This window comes from Protopterus annectens, chromosome 9.part0 (assembly GCF_019279795.1).
Source record: "Protopterus annectens isolate FY-2018-M chromosome 9.part0, PAN1.0, whole genome shotgun sequence".
Classification (NCBI taxonomy): Eukaryota; Metazoa; Chordata; order Ceratodontiformes; family Protopteridae; genus Protopterus; species Protopterus annectens.
In genome coordinates this window covers 187,995,805-188,014,371 of record NC_056743.1, presented here as the reverse complement: position 1 = coordinate 188,014,371, position 18,567 = coordinate 187,995,805, and positions in this window count along the sequence as shown.

Here is an 18,567-nt window from a genome sequence, read left to right as displayed (position 1 = left end):
TCTGCGAAGGGAATCTATCCCTCCAACATGTTCTATTCATTGTTGTGTTGAGGTTTATATCCCTAGAGCATGTAGCTTGAGTAGATTTGGTTTTGCTAAGGTGGACTATGTTCAACAATTTTGGGTTGGACATGGCTCTGTACGTTAGACAGAGATCACCTCTGAGAAAGCGGTATACAACAGAGAACAGTCTTAGCTTTTTCAATCGTGCTGCATAGGGCAACTGTTTGTGGCCAGTAATTCTCTTGGTTAGGTACCTTTGTGGTCTCTCCAGCTGCTGGAGATGTCTAGCCAGGTACATTCCAATTGGTGCATTGTACTCAATAATGGGTCTGATGAGGGAAGAGTAGAGGGGCACCATTACATCCTTAGATCTTGATGCGAACCCTTTCATGATTTATATTTACTCTGACAACTTATTCAGCATATTTACCATACCTTTATTGTTATATTATGTAGCTTGTTTTATGTTGTCTTTGTTAGGAGATGTTTCTCCCTGGGCCTATACTGTATGTGAATATTGTACAGTAATGGAAGCAGATCACAATGGAAATAAAATAACTGGTAAAACAGAAGACAAGGCTAGGCTTATTTTCATCTGGGCCACGTTTTATTTTATACCTTAATAATATGACTTTAATGGACCTACCTACTCATTACACAAAGTAAGCCATTATTACCAATGTAAATGAGGTCTACATCCTAACAGGTCAAATAGCATCTAGTTTGGTAATTTCTGGTCACACTGTTAAGTGTGATGCCACTTTGACAAACATCATCTCACATTCTGCACAGTCAGTATATTACAAAGCTAGAGACCAGGAATTTATATTGCTGGAGTACTGCTGTTCGTTAAAACAGTATTCACTTCGCTCTTGCTATTACCCTAAAAAGTTATACATTCTCTTGGAAAATGGCACTCCACAGAAGGACTCAAACTTTAATTTTATCAGTTTTAATACTTTTATTAATATTTTATCAATTTTATTAATTTTATAACGTTATAGTTGACATTGTTCATATTATTATTTTTTTATGTATTATTAATATTTTTTATGTATTGAATAACAAGTGTTCAGTTAAGTAATTAAGTTATGATTAAGTGTTAATAGTTGCTTATATAAAAGAGGTAGGGTGAGTTGTGCTGATTTGTTCTGAAAAAGTCCTCACGCTGAGGGAAGAAAGTACTAAACCTGGTTTGAATAAAGTTTTAGTCCTTCTGTGGAGTGACATTTCCAAGTGAATTTATTATGTTTGATTTCCCTTGGTACCCTAAAAAGTTACACAGAGTTTGTGTAAAATCAGCTGTTTGTCACACATCTCTTAGTGGACAAGTTAAATCTATGTATCACAGTTCAGTCAGTTGCCTCCTAAACTCTGCTAAAACTATGACTGAGGTTATAACTTAGATAAAATAGAACAGTTCATTACTAATGAGTGATTTTAATGTGCAGTGGAAACCAACAAATATGTTTCCTTACATCATAGTAGCTGAGCATGGCTTTCCATGTTAGGATCGGTCTTTAACAACTTTCCTGACAAATGTAGCACCCTCACTTGTAGAATCCATGTTATTCCGTTGCTACTGAATGGTAACTACTATTTTCTCAAGTAAGAGAGAGTACACTAAAGTCAGAATCATTGTCAGTCAGGTATATTGTCAGAGGTATTAAAGTCAGCAGCGGATGACCTTGGCTAGCACAGATAGCTGTACTTACAAACGACTGGATGTGACACAGTACGTTATTTTTTTTTTTTTTCCATTTTCGGGATACGTGTTATCCGTGTCCAAGCAAAAAGCATCCAAGACCAACCTTACCCATTGATTAGCTTCAGGATGAAAGTATCTTTTAGTGACTGAAAAACTGCCCTTGGTACTGTCTTTTTTTTCATTTCTCTGAGTTTTTTGGGTTTCTAATACCATGATGGGAATGGACACCATTCCTAAGTCAAAGTTCGATTAAAGTTCATGAAATTTGTATTGTTTCAATCTTTAATGTTAGCCAAAAGTGCTGTACAATACATGCAGAAACAGGTTGTAAGTAACACTGTATGATATCGGACTGCAAAAGATCATTAATTAAAAGTAAAGCTGCAGTTTGAAACAGAGACCGGTTATACTGCTTGGAAATATAAAAGGAATGTAAGTCCATTAGGGAATTAATGATGAAGTAAGATCTGACTCAAAAAGTCACAGACTTCCTTAGCTCTCAGTTCAGATGCACAATTGGTAAATAAGCAATCTGCTACTTTTAGCCCCAAAGCCATAGCCCATAGCATTTCTTGTTTTTCCTTTCAAATTGTCCCAGATAATTTTAGTTTAGAGAAGTTTCACTTATAAAAATGAACCACTAGGTTACAAAATTCCTGAACAATAAACAAGATGGCTCCAAAATACTCTGTGTGGAGTCTTTCTAGGCACGGGACATTTCATTGCTGTATACCTAAAACATATTTTGACATCAGTCTCTCTATTGGAATCTTCCCCTGATTTCTCCAAAACTGCTAAAGTCATGCCCTTCTAAGAAAGGACCTAAATACCATCCTAATTGTTATAGGACTACTGCAGTTATATTTCCAATTGCCAAAGTTCTTAGTAAGGCAAGATCAGGGTGCTGCCCATGTCCCTTATGGGCAGAGGCAAGATCAGGGTGCTGCCAATGTCCCTTATGTCAAATCCTTGTTTTCTGACCCTTGCTGTCTTTCCTTTAGGGATAAAAAATTGAGTAAAATCTAGACAAAACTGGCTAGGCTTGTATGGGCTCTTGAGCCATTAGCTTAGTAATCGCCTATTACTATATGGTCTAAGTAATACACCTGTTTGCATATTACGAAGGAAGAGACATTTCTGAGTTGTCATGGAAAGTGCTAATCTCAGCCTCAGCTGCAGGTTTATTTAATGCATGTATTTATATATGTTTTGTTGGCCAGGCTAGCCCTGCTGGGCACCATTTTCCAAGGGAACCTGGTGGAACACACACACAGGAATAGTAATACAATCAAACATGAAATCCCAGTCATATGTACAGTGATTTTCTTCGTCTTTCGGCTTTTCCCAGTTAGGGGTCACCACAGTGGATCACCTGTCCGCTCATGATTGGCAGTGGAGTTTTATGGTGTCGAGTTGCTAGCCCGGTGCCCAACCTTTCACAGAAGGCGCACAAATGCATGCACTCATGCCTAGGGCCAAATTTATTGTGTCTAACCCACCTACAGCATGTCTTTGGGATGAGGGAGGAAACTGGAGCACCTACAGGAAATCCACGCGACCACAAGGAGGACATGCAGACTCTACACAGAAGGCACCCCAGCTAAGGATCGAACCAGAGAACCTTCTTGCTGTGAGGTGGCAACGCTAACCGCTGTACCACCGAGGCCGTCCAGTCGTATGTACAGTGATAATTAATAAACATCAAATCACAGTCCTACCTACAGCACACATTAAGGATAATTAGGGTGTTGTGTAAGTCTAAATCTAAACTAAATGAACTAGAAAAGATGGCCCAGAAGCTGCAGTTATTTTGATGTTATTTTACCACAAGATTTGGAAATAGGAGGTTTATTTTTGGTAACCAGTAGAACTGTGTGCTTCATATATTAGGTGCAAAGCCAAAGAAAATTACAGAGGCTCCTCCCTCTTTCCATTGTGCACAAATTTTCTCTCTCTCTTTTGAGTTCTTCACATTGCTACATTAGCACCTGGCCATGGAGATGACTCGTACCCACTTATGTTTTAGCATTTTGTTTTTAAATTTTGGCAGTTGTTTTCTTTTTTTTAAACTGAAACTTTGTGAGTGAGTGAAATATTTTTGCTTGCTTTTTTGTTGATTATTTAGTGTTTTCTTTCTCTTCTTTTTGTAATATGACTTTCTTTTTTGCCATTGTATACGTCTCTAGGTCTTATGCAGTGATGACAACATTTTTGTTTAAAATGTCTGTGCTACAGCAATGTTGCTATCTGAGTGGTACACCTTGTTTATTTGCTTTGGTGAAATGCACAATACTCCATGTTGCTCAGTGTATACAAGATAGCATGTTACTGTAGTCCATCTTTTTTTCACATTATACATTGTTTAAATATGAACAAGGCTGCCATAAGTTAATGAAATAACCTAAGAACATATATGAATATATTTATCATATAAGATTATGAAAATTTATTTATTTTTATTTATTTTATTTTACATTTGTTAACCGGGAGAGTCCGACTGGATACATGTCCATTTTCAGCGGAGGCCCGGGGAGAAAAGCTCCAGGTACATAACAGACATATGAACATTGTTAATACAAAAAAGGAAGATAGTTGAGTTATAAATACAATATAAAGATACATCACATCTTGGGAAAAAAATAACAGCAGCATATAAAAAAAAACATAGGTCAGTTACAAAGGTGAGGCGCCTTGTTAAAAAGTGGTTAAGGATAGTGAGGTAAGAGAAGGGTAAATGATAGTGGTTAATCAGGTTTGGAACAGGGACATTGCCAGAGAGTATTGAGATGGGGTTTAAGCTTTTTTTTGAATTGTAGGAGTGAAGGTTCTGAGGTGATCATGGTCGGTAGGGAGTCAAATCAAATCAAATAAAAGAAAAATTTGAGGGTCTTTGCATATTAATTACCAATCTATATACTTGAAAAAAAATCTGAAGACTTTAAAACATGCATATTATGAGAATTTAAAAGCGTAGTAGCACAGCTATGGAATTATAACCATCAAAAATCAAAAAGATAAATGCTGAAACAGTATGATTTACAAAATATAATAATTCCTAATAAGGTAAATACTGGTTGAAAATGTTCGCCTTTTGTTAAACGCTGTCATAAAAACAATTAAGCTATAAACAGATGTTAAATAAAGTATATTTTGTACTAAAGCTATCTCTTGCAAATGCGTACAACAACAATATGAAAATTTAAGAGTTGATAATTGTACTTCTCAAAGGCAGAATATTAATGGAAATGAGAAATGTTATGACAGGTACTTACGAAAGAACACTTTGCTGCTTTGTGTGTTGAAATTTATTATACTCAATGTTATTCAAATAAATATGTCCTTAACATATCAGTTCTTCCATCCTACTGGAAACATTATGATAAAACTTTTAACCATCCTCGACTGTCGCATAATATTAACTATATAAATGCATATATCATTATGAATTACTGTAGCCAGAGAGAGGTCTGTTTATTCTGTCTGCTGTATCACGCTTTTGCTTTGTGCTCCCTTTTACTGTTCAGCGCCCTTCCATCCATTCTGCACCCCTCTTTTGATGAAAATATTCATCCATCCTCTCATGTACTCCTCTTTTTATTATTTTTCCAACTCTTTGCTTTCTTATTTTGAACCCTGGTGAGTTTTTAGGATGTATAACTGCATATATGTTCCTTATCTGTACAGATGACTGATTTTTATAGTAAGGCGTAAGCAAGTTGATAATGTTAATGTTCTCAATGTGATTGTCAGATTTGCAGCTGTTTACATTCAATTATTTTTATGTGGTAATGTTTGCATAAGTGAATGAAGTGTGCAATAGGATACTGGAAAAATGTATTCCTCCTAACAGCAGCAGAAATTCTGAAACTCCTCTTTATATATTATTCTGTACTCATAAGAATTGTGTATTTTGATCATTGTTCAGGTGTTTATAATCGCAAAAGAGAACAGAAGTGATGCCATCATTTCTAAATATATCACAGTCAATTAGTTTATGTTTTAATTATCTCCAAACTACAATTGAAACTTACATTTTTTTGCAATTTAACCAAAGGTTATATATTTAGTTTGCTGATTGTGTTACTGGGCTGGTTTAGAAACCCATTTCAGCCATGACCCAGGCAGAATAGCAAAGACTGCAATAATTTTGAAGGATATGTTTGCAATTAATGACTTCACAACCAAAAATTGATATGCACACCATTATATAGAGATTCAGACAGAATGTTAGAGACATTTTAAACTAGTAAAAAAGGAGGTGAACAATCTGAAATGCTAGCAGCAACTGTAATAAAACAATGATATACATGTATTACATGGAAGGAGGTACAAACTGAAAGAAGGACTGATGTAAACAGATATCATACAATTAAACATGTTTTAAGTTAAGAAAGTTGGATATAGACTTGGAGGCAAAAGTTGGAAAGATCCATATTTACCCTTTATTAACAAAGCAAATGTATTTAAAGGTATCCTTCTAGTATGCAAGAAGTTTGTTTTTAAATTGTGGGTATAAAGTTTCTTTATGGGTATCCAAAGTATGAAAGTTCCAATAAGCAGAAACAATTTTAGTAAAACCTTTTTCTTCAGTAACACAGCAGAAATTGAGTCTTTGGAGTGAGGGTGAGTTGACTGTGCCAGCATATAGATTATTAGGGTATAATCTTGTTTTTAGCTTATTTTTAAGTGCTGGACAGTAATTGTTGTGGTGGAATTTAATTGTGACTCTAAAGAGAAGTACTGAGGCTTGTGCTGGAAGAGGAAGCCGATTGGCTTTCAAGAATGACGATTCTCAGATCTAGGAGCAAGGTTAGTAAATCTGGAGATGCTGTTGATTGCTGATTGAAGTTCCTGATTCTGACTACAGTTTATGGATGTTCTAAGGAGGCCATATTCAAACCTGGAAATTCATGTCACAAGCTGTGTTTGGTGATTTGAAATAGAATAACAAGCTTTGCATTGTTTAGTAACATCATCTGTAGTATGCTGTGTGTGGGAGTTTTTGTATTGTGCAACTAGTTCTGCTGAATTATTGAGAAGGTATGAAATGATGAGTAGAAGCAAATTAGTGTTACTTTACTTTTAAGTTGTGCTGAAGAACAGCAAGGCCATTTTCTAATATTTACTATTACATTGTTGAATGATACTTATTGACATCAGAGGTTAAGGTTTGTTTTTTAGTTGTTTCTTGATAAAGTGTTAAGGAAGGAAAAGTGTAATAAGAGACCACTTGTATGCAGGGTTTTGCTGTTGGAGATACAGGTGTGGTTAGATGATTGATAAATAATGAAAAAGCGATGGGGTTATAGGATGCAACCTTGTGGGTTTACTGAGCGAATGTGCCTGATCATGAATGGAGACTGGTGGTTTGGATATTTAAGTTTCTTGGGGAGAGGTTATTGTTAAACCATGTTAATGAGTTTGGATTAACGCATACATGTTTTTTAGTTTTTCATTAAATTAGTGGTCAGCATTCTTAAAGGCCTGTCCCACTTCAGATCAGTAAACATCTCACCAGTTAGCAACCCTTCTATATTACAGAGAGGCCTGTGACTGTGTAAGTTAAAGTTGAAGGTATTATGGCTAGCTGTGAATCCTTGCTGTGAGTAAAGCCTCATTTAGTTATATAATCAAGCATTTGATTGCATAGGCTGCTTCAGTGTGGGTGGGGTGGGGAGGGGAGATGTATGACTATAGGTCCAATGTTTTCTGGAAACATGAAGAGAAAAAAAATTAAATAGATATTATTAGTACCTGTTTAAATATGAGGAAGAAGTGATGCTAACTTTAAGGCAGAGGTAAAATCTGTGAAATTGGACTAGAAAGTATGGGGCTGTCATATGTAGAATGAGTGCACGAATGGTGTTACGTTTGAGGTTGACATTTCTAATTGCATGTGGTCTTTGGAAAAAGTTTTTGTAGATTGCCTCCTGAAAATAGACAGTTGAAGTGTTTGGCTGCAACTGTAGTTTGGGGGTGGGGTGGAGAGTGATATTAATTGTGGATTAAGGATGTCTGTTCTTTTAGAAGGAATGATTTCATGGTAGGGATGTTTTTACTGCAAACTGTCGAGTCTAAATAAGCAGTGTTTTTATACCATTCTTGAATTTGTTTGGTTGTGACAACATATGAGGTTTGGGACAAACCAATTTGTCCAGGAACCTCTTTTGGGGGAAAGGGGAACGAGGAGTAGTGTAGGAGGGATGGGGGTGGGGTTTTGTATATGATTGTCAGGTAGCTGGGTTCTGGACATTAAGGGGTTAATTGGCTTGTGGAGTTAGGAGAAGTGAGGTAGGTTTGGGGAGGGGCTTAGCTTTTATATTATTGTAGCAGGGGAAGTGGTGTCACATTTAGGCATGGGTTGGTGACCCTCCCTCCCTTCTGTTTTTTCTTTTTATGTTACTTTACTTACTGATAGTTCAGGGGCAGAGAGGAGGGACAGGATTGTTCTCTTGTGTCCCTACTCTAGGTGAGGGTGTTGATGGCATTGAGTCTGGGGATCAAGTGAGTTGCTGGATGCTGCTTGATAATAAGTGAACTTATTTGGGTGCTGCTTATTTGAAAGGGTGAGCAGTTACACTGCCTATTTAAGGTTTTGGTCAAGGTGAGTAGGTACTCTGCCCTGATGATGATTTGGTCAGGGTGAATGGGTACGCTGCCCTGGATGAATGACTCGGACAGGGTAAGTGGATATGCTGCCCTGAGGTTGCATAAAAGAATGTGAAGTTTTCAGTTATTAGTTGTTTTATGTGAATAAAGTTAATGATTTGGTTGTATTAATAAAGGATGTCAGCTGCCTTTTGGTGTTGGTGTGAGTTATTTAAAAGGGGCCAGGACAAATCTAGTTGTTTCTTATGGGGGCAAGTGAATTCTGCTTCCCTTACACTGCTATCACATGGAGAGGAAGACAGTGTGGTAAGAATGGAATCTGGAGAATTTTCATTTTTTCCAGGATTTATGAAGTTTCGTTAGGCATTTCATATCTGTAGTTTCACATATGCAGGTTTACATTAGCATCACTTAATTTTCAGAGAGTGCATGAACTCTATGGTGCCATGTTGTTTTAAGAATTTTAATTATAAAGTGACCATACAGTGTATCTGTATACATGTGCAAAGAGGACTCATCTACACCACTCACTGGGCATCCAGTTCTCCGACTGTGCTTCACAGAAAGTTGTAATGGAACTGTTCTGGTTACAGGAAGTGGTTTTTCTGTGAAAGCATACATAACTTCTTTTAATCTGTTTGCAAAAATGTATGTTCCTTTTGTTACGTATTGCCTGTTATATACTAAAGAAGTGTTATAGTACCCAAATCCATTACTGTTGGGGCATATCATTCTGGAAAGTTATCTCAAAAAGTTAAGGCTCTAAAGTATTATGAGATCCCTGCTGTAATCCTATGCTGGTATGCTCATTTTCTACTTGTGACACTGAGTAAGTCACTTAACCTGACAATGATCCCAGATCAAACCTGATAAAGGGATACTTATTTCAGTGGGCTGGCCTAGTGACAAAAATATTGTACACAGAGATAGCATCCATTTGATCAAGTAGCTAATGGATTTCAAGCTTTTTGAATAGTCCTTGGCTATACTACCCCATGAATTTTACCCCATTAATATACATAACTTTACTTTAGTATTTTGACCTGTCATTTTGAAGATTTTTTTTATACATCACTAATTACCATAAAGAAGTACTTCTAAATATTACAGTTACAGGCTTAATATTCCTCAGAAAATGTACATAGGCACATCTGTTCATTCACTTTCTGGTTCTCGTTTTGTCCTGTTGAGGGTTGAAGGGAGAGCTAGAATCTTTTCTAGAGACGCCACTTTTTCAAATGTCCAGAGTGGGCATTTTTTGTAGATATGTAAGATTTTGCAGGACAAAACATACCCACATCATGTGAAAAGGACAGAGCTTCTCTTTTTTGCCAAAATAAATTCTTGTAGCAGTTGAGTTGCTTATGCTATATTTCATATAACATTTAGTTGTTTCAGATACAAAATAACCATTTTATGCAACTATTAAAGAAGACTTATGAAATATATTTTTATCAAAAAATCTCAGGACAGTTCCCATTTTTTATTTTTTTTTTCCCACAGGGCACAACTGCCCAAAGACGAACTATCCCTAGCAAATACTGACAGGTGGTATCCCAAATTTATTGTGACAGGCAGGGGAGCAGAAAACCACTGCTTGATAGGATGCATATCCATCAAGATGCACACACATAAACACGCACATACTACTAATTTAGTTACTGGGAATTCAGGTGGCTACCAATTCACTTATCAGAATGTCTTTGGGATGAGGGGTAAAGCTAAAAACCCTGATAGAAACCTGTCTAAACATAGGGAGGACATACATAGTGCTTGGTCTTGGTAGGTTGGAGGAAATCTGCTGGTTTCAGGACTTTAGTCTGTGTTTCTGAGTGGTCCAGACCTTGTTGTGGTAGTGGGAGGTCTTTCTGCTCATCAGTGAGAGTGACAAGCATTAGAGCAGCCTATCTGTCAGAAGAGGAATGATTTCCAGCTCTGAAATTTACCTTATTGGCCGTTTTGGACTAATTCCTATCACCTTCAAGTTTCTGAGTGAAAAACCCGTGTTTGTGTGGGTTTGAGTTTGTTTTAGCTCGGCGGATCCGGTTTGGGCATCCTGCAGACTCCTACAGCACCAGAAATCAGAAGGAAAGACTTTCTTGCTGATCTAAGTACCCTTTTGTCTTTCTGTTAACTGTTTAAGCTTATCGCACTTTTAAAAAGCCGTTTCTACTGAGGTTTTGCTGTATTTCTGCTGCATAGTACTGTTAACTTGTTTTAGTGTGTGCACATAATTTATCTGTTTAAAAAGTTAAAATTTAAACTGCATTTATTACTGTAGGCATCACACTCAAGTGCGACTGCCTTTTCTGTGCATTTCTACTGTTTTTAATTGTTTTGTACTGCCCAATTTCTTAAAAAAAAAGACTATTTGTACTGCTCGTTTCCCACCTTTCCTATACTAGAATAGTCAGGATCCCAGAACCGCCGGTTTCAGGACTTTAGTCTGTGTTTCTGAGTGGTCCAGACCTTGTTGTTGTAGTGGGAGGTCTTTCTGCTTATCAGTGAGAGTGGTAAGCATTAGAGCAGCATATCTGTCACAAGAGGAGTGGTTTCCAGCTCTGAAATTTACCTTATTGGCTGTCCTCAGAACTAGACAGTTTCTTAATCTTAGCACGTGAATCAGCTTTTCCATGCCCAGCACTGGTCCAGAACCATTGTGAGAACTAAATAAGCAACAAATTACTGAAGCACTCAACCTTTCTCATTACCTAGTGGTTAACAGTTTTTTTTTTACTTATCTTCATTAATTTACTTTGAAGAAACAACTCTAATGTTCACTTCCCTCACTTATCTAGAGGAAAGAGTGATTACTCAGGCATGTCCAAGGGACAGCTCCTGGTGTTCTCTCCTGCCTACCTGATGAATCTGGGTATCTTGGGGCAATGGAGCAATTGCCTCATGTACACTGACAACCCTCTCCTCCTACCACCCAACACTACAACCTGTGAGAGATGCATTTATCTAGCCAAACTGGAGGCAAAGCTCTTTCAACCCAAGACTGAACTTGTCAGTCAAGAGGAGAAGGTAAATACTTACTCCACACCACACTCATCACATAATCCCACTATACGTACACCACCAAGACCCACACATAAACAAAAACATTCTTGGAGGCTCTCAATAAGAATCGGCCCAAGCAACAGAGACCTCCAAAGCAGAAACGCAAGCAACCTCCACCCCTCATCACAACCCAAAAGACACATAACACACAGATCCAGTGTGCCACTCAACCACAGCCCATAAGGCAAAACAAAGTACCTAACACATTAGTCATAGGTGACTCTCTATAGTCAGGCACACTGAAGTTCCAGTCACCAAAGAAGGTTAATGTTAGCTGCCTGTTGGGTGCCAGGATCCGCCACATAACCCATGCACTCAGGTCACTCAATAACAAGTACAAATATGACTCAGTCATTGTCCATGTTGGTGTGAACGACCTGAGACATACCTCCCTGGACTACATGAAAAGAGACATGGAGGAGCTCTCCAATCTTGTAATCCAGGCAGGTATGACCGTAGCCCTGAGTAGCATCCTATCGTTGCCCAGAATGATACCGCAGTACAAGCACAAAATGATTATCTTCAGCAATTGGCTAAGTTTCTGGTGTCATTCCAAGGGGATCCAGTATCTGTTTGCCTGGGATGACATGGATGACAAGCCATGATGCTTTTCCTGAAATGGCCTGCACCTGTCACCCCTGGGATTCTGGATACTGGCTAAGGGTCTTGCCGCCCCTATAGTACCTTTTTTAGGCAAGGTTTAAATGACAAACCCACCACCGTAACAGATACAGGCAAGCAAAAACTGAGGGTAATGCTACTCAAAGTTAGAAGTCTAAACCTCAAAACGTACTCACTAGAGGCACTCTTTACAATGGGGAACATCTATATCTGTGCAGTGACTGAAACCTGGTTCAAGGCTCCAGAGAGCACCCCTACGTTACCAGGATGTAACTCATACCATACCTTTCGGCCATCTAACCTGGACTGGAACACAAAGGGTGGAGGTGTGTCCATATTCATTAACGATAACCACACCTACAGGCTAGTTGCCCAACATAATGCATCCAAAATTATCCAAGTGCAACTAACTCCGGGCAAAACTGCAATCCATACTGTAGCCTGTTACAAATCCCCCACCATGACCCTCTTTTCTTGATATACTAGAAAATATTAAGGTTCAACCAAACACCCTAATAATGGGCAATTTCAACCACCCCACCATTGATTGGGAAAACTACTTGGGTACCAACTTCTTTGCTCAACGCTTTCTAGAATTCATAAACTCCAATGCCCTGGATTAACTTATCCACACTCCTACCAGGGGCAATAATATCCTAGACCTAGTCATTACCAACGTGAGCGACCGGTGTTCCACATCTGAAGTCAACTCCTTGTTGGTCAGATCCGACCATAAGCTAATCACCATAGATATCCACATCCCGCCCCCACCCTCTAATAAGGAAACCACTGTAAAAAAAATTTTCCAAACCCAACTTCATGCTCCTTAAGACAGAAGTGACCAACTTCACAACACCCATTCAGATGAGCAATACAGTTACGACTATCGAATCTTATATAAATGCACTCTATAAGCACTTACACGAGTGCATGGATCATGCTATCCCTAGCAGAACCAAGATGCTGTCCTCCAAAAAAAAAGGAAGCCAATCTGGTGGTCCCCTGCTATAAACAAACTCTACAACAGAAGGAAAAAACTGTTGCAAACGACTGTTGCAAAAGAGAGTAAACTCCCATGAATGGAGGAGCTCCCTGGTCAGCCTCAGTAAGAAGCTGAGATCCTTCATAAAATCCTCCAAAGCCAGCTAAGAAAGCAAGATTGCCACTGACTCTAAGGATAACCACAAAGCATTCTATTGCTATGTCAAGAATCTCAATGGCAACACCCAGATTTGCTCTAACTTGCAGAACAATGGCATGAAAATTATGGAGCCAACTAATATCGCCAACATCCTGGTTGATAGGTTCAGTGCTAACTTTACCTCTCCCTCACCCCCATATCCATACCGGAAAGAATGCAGTGCCCCTGCAATTGCAACTGAACAGGTGAAAACTGCATGCTCCAAAGCCAAGAACACAGTATCCATGGGACCCGGACAGCATCCCAGGCTGTGTTCTACACGAACTTCAGAATGAACTGCCTCCCCACTTAAGCACCATGTTCAATCCTAACCTCACAACAGGCTTTGTATCCACTGACTGGCACACAGCAACAGTTATACCACTCCACAAAGGGGGTGCCACCATGGACCTCAGGAACTATCGCCCCATTAGGCAGACTTGCCTGGTTTGCAAGGCCTTGGAGTGTATCATCATGGAACTCATAAACAAAGACATTGGTAACCTCCAAACTTTGGACCCCACCCAGTTCAGTTCGTGAAGGGCAGATCATGTCTTCTGAACCTGATCGACTTTTTTGAAACAGTCACCAAAGCCATGGATGAGGGTGTAAGGCAGTTCACACAGCCTATCTTGACCTCGCCAAGACTTTCAACACCATCCCCCATTCTAGAATCCTAGATAAACTCACCAAATTGGGCATAAATCCATACGTCACAAGATGGGTTGCCAACTGGCCCACTGACAGAACCCACACTGTAAAAGTTGCAGACTCCAAATCTGACTTCAAACCTGTGATAAGTGGAGTACCACAGAGTTCAGTCTTGGGTTATCTCCTGTTTGAGATCTACTTCTCAGAAGTACGGGCTAACACAGAGGGCCTCTGGCTGACAAAATTCACAGATGACTGCAAACTAGGTGCCATAGTCGACTCCCAAAATGACGTGGACATCCTACAGAAGGGCCTCACTGAGACTGATGCCTGATGTCAGAGCCATGGCCTCAAGCTCAACTCCAAAAAATGCATCATCATCCCCTTTGGTAAAAACTCTGTACCCATGACCTGTCACATAGGTGGTAGTCCACTTAATGCCAAAAGTGTGATAAAAGACCGTGGGACTCAAGTGGACAGTCAATAATCACATTGCCACAGTAGTCAGTAAATCCTTCTACGTGGCACACCTCATCATGAAAGGTTCTCAGCCAGGAAAAAAGAGGTCATTGATCCCCAATACTCGGCTCATTAGACCCATTATTGAGTGCAACTCCCCTTTTGGAATGTACCTCACAAGACATCTGCAGCAGCTGGAAAGGCCACAGCAATACCTAACAAAGAGGAATATGGGACTCAAACAGATGCCCTATGCTGACCATCTCAAAAAACTCCAGCTTTACTCTGTAGAATATCACTTACTTTGAGGTGATCTCTGCCTAATGTACAAAGCTATGTCAAACCCAGAGTGGTTGGACATGCTACACCTAAAGAAATCCCAATCCCTCAAAGGTACATGCTCTAGAGACCTAAACCTTGTCACCACAAAAAAAAGAACATGCTGGAGGGATAAATTCCAGTCCCAGAGACTTCCCTTACTCTGGAACAAGCTACCTATCTATGTGAAGCAGAGTTCCTCACTAGCACTCTTCAAGAAAAATCTTGAGTGGATGGGAAATAGGAAATTCACCCCGGGAATCACTTCTGTGGCACTCCTCAACAGGTGCACAGATAAATAACCATCTTGGGTGGCGAAAGCCAGGGAACTTTGTTGGCTAGGCTTACATACCTATGTCATAGCCTAGTACATACCTATGAATAAAAGCAACAATGATAACTGTTGCAGCATTTTGACTGTTATATAAGAGAAAATATGATTGTTCTAGCAACTTTCAAAATTAATGCTTGCAAGATTTAAAATTTGTCTTTGATTTGGGACCTTTGACCATAACTGTTTTTAGTTACATCCTAAGATTAAAGTTTAAGAGTTATGTTTTAGTATGTTGGATTCACTTAACAGAATCTGTAAATCAAACTCTTCTGCATAAGTGCTTGCATTACTTGTATTGTTTATGCACAAATATTTTGTGAAAGTACAACTTGCTGTTTCTTTTCTAGAAACTGTATGCCATTCAGTAACCGCCATTTTCTTATAACAATGAGCATGCTTGAGCCTTTTTGCAAAGTGGTTCACATAACTATGTACTAGCTGCAAATATTTCTAATTACAGTATATTTTTAGTAAGAATGATGTTAATGGGGGCTTTCTGCACATAAGTGAAATTGCACATTTTCTGAACTGCATGAGGGTCAGTAACTTTGGAAGCTTGAGCTGCAGGGATTTGGTTCAGGCATTTTGAGAGCATTCTGATATGCCAGTGAACTTCTTTGTCAAGCCATAGCAGAGTAGCTGTCATAGTGGAATGAGAAATCAGTAGAGCTGGATGTGGGGAGGTCCTGTAGAATATTTTTGATGAATGTCAGTGCTCATGATGCCCTGTAGAATGACTTTATCCTAGAACTACCCTGTGTGCCTTTGTATAGTAGTTTATTTGGAAATTACAGGAGGATTCCGCTCAAACACTGCTATCATATTCCTTGCAGTGAATATATCCAGAAGGTAGAACAATGCAATTTAAGGTCAGTACCATAGAGAGTAATGCAGAGGAAGAGCTTTCTCTTTTCACATATTTTGCAGTACATTGTTATTCTCTACAGATATTTTGTGGTGTCTCAAGAATGCTAAAAATATTGGCATGCAAAGTTCAGTAGAAGCCAGAATGAGAAAGAATGGGACACGTGGTAGTCCAAAATCCATAATTGCACAGTTAAATGTTATGATGCTTACCTTCTTTTCTGAGGCAATTCTTTAAATGTTTCAGTTAAACCTCATTTCTGGTGTACCACGTTCTATATCATATGAGTTTTTTTTTTATTTTCATAAACACGTGCTTCTTGAAAGTGAAGGTACGTGGCTTGTACAGCTTCAATATGTACCAATAGCGGTTTCAGACCTATTAAAGGTCTGACTTCTTTCTTCAGCAGAAGTCCTGTTAACAGGTCCACAATCATGCAGTACAAAGATGCCCACAGCACCATTTTTGTGCATGTCTTAAAATGTTTCATGTATTCCAGCTCGAAGTTTTGGCATTCCTTCAAACTGAGGGAAGTGCATAAGAGTGGTTGCAAACAGTTGGTTTTGTTTTGTTGTTGTTGTTTTAAGATTATTTTTTAAGAATTGTGCAATGTTCTGATCCATAAAAGTGCTACATTAGGTTCCAGCCACCATGTGAATGCCCAGGTGATTTGAAGTATGTAGTGACTACATGAGTATCATCATAACTAAATGGATGATAGTGGGTTTAAGCTACTGATTGTGAAAGATTAACTGTTTAACCATACTTGTGTATAGCCATGGAGAGTGGAGTTTTGATGCAGTGTCTAAGCACTGTACAGCTTAGCATCTAGCTAGTTAAAGAATTTTCCATCAAAATATATGACGTAGCCAGAAGTTCCTCTGTTTTAAAGCTGAACCTGTTGTATGGAAACACTTTTTTTCAGCTAAGAGCTGGATTTGAACCAGCTCTATTTGCATTGAAACAGAAGTGGACTGAACGTAGCTTAGCATGTGAAGAACCCCAGAATGTAAGCCTAGAAAAATGTGCAGCTGAAGAAAGAGCTGCAGTCAGATAATGAGCTACCTGCAGGTTTAAGAACTGGTTAGAATCCCACATTTATTGAAACACATGCTGTGAGTTATTGAAGAGAAAGTGAAGAAGACGAAGCAGTGGAAGAAAGAGAAGGAAGACAGGAACAGGGAAAAGCAGTTTAACATAACGTACCCAATTAACATCTTTTTTTATCTTTTTTTTTTTTTTTTTTTCGCTAGTGCTTCAACGTTACCTTTGAGGGTATTACTCATTTGCAGGTAAGGGCTCTGGGATCCTTAGGTCATGAAGTGAAACTTGTGACTATAATGCAAAATATTGGTGGTTTCCTCTTCTTTTTGGGGCTGAGTTTTTTGAATAACGTCAGGCATATTCTGTTACTTTTTTAAGTTCTTTTTTTTTTTCAGTTCAGTTGAGATCTTAAAATACAACAAACATTGTCTATTGACTGAAGTGAAGTTTAGATATATATGGGACATTTTATGCAGATTTTTCTGTTAACATTTTGCTGGCAATGTATTATTAGACATACTCAGATTTTATTTTTGTTCTTTAATAGTCTTAATAAAATACATGAAACATATTATTTAGCAATAACTTCAGTGTTAAACTTGAATTTTATCAGACAGTTTACTGCATGTGATACACTTGTGCTAGTATGTGACACAAATTAAGTTCCCTTTTACCCAGAAAAGATAAAATGCAGTTTATTTTTTTCTGTCTAACTTAAATTAAGCAGTGTTATTTCAGACACATTTTTGAATGTGATTGAAACAGAAATGTATACAGTGTAATATCAAGGGACCTGTGGTCAATAACAATACAAATGCAATCTGAAAAACACTCAAATAGCAAGAAACTATAAAGGACACTAGCTTATCTACTGAATCAAATCTATGCCAAATAAATACTGAAGTATCTGTAGAATTATAAAATTCTAAATGACGTTTTGGTTACATTCAAATAAATGTAGATGTTCTTCATCCCACATTGCTGCAGTCCTAACACTTGGGTAGTCCGCTGTCCCAGTCGGCCCGAATACCAAAGTATATGGCTGACGTCGGTCAAGGCGCATTAGTCTGACGTCAGGACGTCAGGGTACAAATGCGCATGACCGACGTCATATCCTCAGTCTTTTTTGCCGCATGGTCCGATGCAGAAGCAGTTTTGCGAGTGCAGGTTGGCGTTCTGAAATTTTCTGAAGTCGGAGTTTCAGACCGAATCAAAGTTGGCTAAGTACCCCGTTGGGGAATATTTTGGTTTTTTCTTGCCTCAGTATTTAACCGGATGTCAGAAAAAGTAAATAACTGTATTTCTTGTGGGAAACAGATACCTCATAGGGATTACCATACCTTGTGTATACCTTGCTTAGGGCCTGAGCACGACGTTGTTGGATGCCGCTCTTGTGCTAGATTTAACAAACGCACTATAAAGAAAAGATTAGACTGTGCCAGGTTAGTTTTTGGGAAGCGTTGTAATTATAAAATGCCGTCGGATGCTCCGGCGCTTCGTCTAAAAAGCGCAAGGACAAAGCAGTTAAGCCTAGGTTGGAAGAACCGTCAGTCCCGGACGTCGGTTCTTTAGAAGGCTCGGTGGAGCCGGAGGTTCTGCCAGTAGTTTCTTTGGAGTCTCAGGGAGAGACTTTACTGTTACAAGATGTGTCCTCTCAGGAGGTAGGCCAGGCTGAAGGGGCTTCTCAGGTGGCTGTTCTCCCCTCCCTTCCC